General features: G+C 52.2%; 1 protein-coding gene across 1 annotated transcript in view; it reads right to left on the reverse strand.

The window, feature by feature from the left end:
* The window catches only part of LOC103082082 (L-gulonolactone oxidase), a 30,309-nt gene that overhangs the window by 27,317 nt on the left and 1,314 nt on the right, over positions 1-1,678 (reverse strand). The window lies entirely within an intron of this gene.

Raw genomic sequence — 1,678 nt, forward strand, 5'->3', positions numbered from 1 at the left:
TCGGCATTCAAGGCCCTCAGATCTCTTCAAAGCCACTTTGCCTCCCAGCCTTCCTCTTCTGCCCTCCCCTTTCCCCAGGCACGCTTTGGCAGCCACGTCTGACGACTCTCCAGGTGTCCTCCTCACCTTCCTTCACCTCACACTGCCCTTGCCCAGCTCCCTGTGGAGCTCCTATGCATCCTCCAGGGCCCAGCTCAGTGACCACCTTCCTTCATTCTCATGCATGAGAGGTTGGGGGTTTTGAATCCTGGTTTGGATCCTGGCTCTGACACTTACTGATATGGGAAAATTACAAAGCCTCTCTGAGCCTCAGTTTGCTCATCTGGAAAATGGGGGTAATAATCACTACCTCACAGGGGGTTGTGGGGATGGATGAGACCACAGATATGAAGCAGTGGTGCTGATCACTTAGTGGTGACAGTGTCGTTCCCACCACTCTCCTCCAAGTGCCCCCACACACACCTGTGCACAGACTCACACCCATGCACACACACGCGAAATGAATTTCTCCCTTCTCTGTGCTCTGCTGGTGCTAGTGAAACGTCTGCATCCTCTGGGGTTAGTCACATGCAGCCTGTCTTAGGGGCAAGCCTTTTAAGGGCAGAAGTCGGGTCATGTCCATTCATTCATTCATTCACTCACTCATGCAACGAATATTCAGTAAGTGCTTCCTGTGTCCAGGTCACAGGGCTGGGTGCTGAGGATAAAATGGAAAACAAGACAAGCACGGTCTTAAATCCTTGTGAGGGAGAGAGACAAAAGCATGCAAATGTTCATGTCAACGAAATCACCACAGGTTTTGAACATGCAATGAAAGAAATAAGCAAGGAGCTGAGATACAGAAGATGGTCTGGGAAGCCTCTGAGGAGGTGATTTACTTTGAGACCTAAAGGATGAAAAGGAGTCAGTCCCATTAAAAGCAATGGGACAGGCATCCCAGGCAGTGGGAACAGCAAGTACTAAGGTACGGAGGTAGCGAGCCAGGGAGAGAGGGACCTTAGGGAGGCCGGAGAGACAGGCCCAGAGGATGCATGGCCTTGGGGTCAGGAGTTGGGGTTTTATTCCACAAACAATGAAAGCCTCTGAAGAGCAAGGAAGACACCCAATTCAACTTAGATTTTAAGAAAATTACTTTTGCTGATCGTGGAAAGTGCATTTGAGGGACGTAAGAACTGAAGCCGGGAGATCAGGGCTGAGGCCATCACAGGCCACGGCGTGTGAGGAAGGGATGGTGGCCTGGGCTTAGTGACAACAGTGCCGGAGAGAGGGAGGTGGGTTCTAGAAACTTCTGAGGCAGGACTTGCTGAGGTCCGATAAGGGACAGTGACCTACTTCCTGGCTTCTAGTCTGAGCAATCCCGTGGTTGGTATAGAGTCAGGGAAGACTACACTAGGACAGGTTGAAAGCAAACAAACATCAGAAACATCATTTGGGGCATATAAGTTTGTGATGTCTTTGATGAAAGAAGTCAAAACGAATCTGAAGTTCAGAGAAGAGACCTGAGCCAGAAATAAAAATCTGGCAGCCAGGGCTTCCCTGGTGGCGCAGTGGTTGAGAGTCCGCCCGCCGATGCAGGGGACGCGGGTTCGCGCCCCGGTCCGGGAAGATCCCACATGCCGCGGAGCGGCTGGGCCCGTGAGCCATGGCCGCTGAGCCTGCGCGTCCGGAGCCTGTGCTC

The sequence above is a fragment of the Lipotes vexillifer genome, unplaced genomic scaffold, assembly GCF_000442215.2.
Source record: "Lipotes vexillifer unplaced genomic scaffold, Lipotes_vexillifer_v1.1 scaffold308, whole genome shotgun sequence".
Lineage (NCBI taxonomy): Eukaryota > Metazoa > Chordata > Mammalia > Artiodactyla > Lipotidae > Lipotes > Lipotes vexillifer.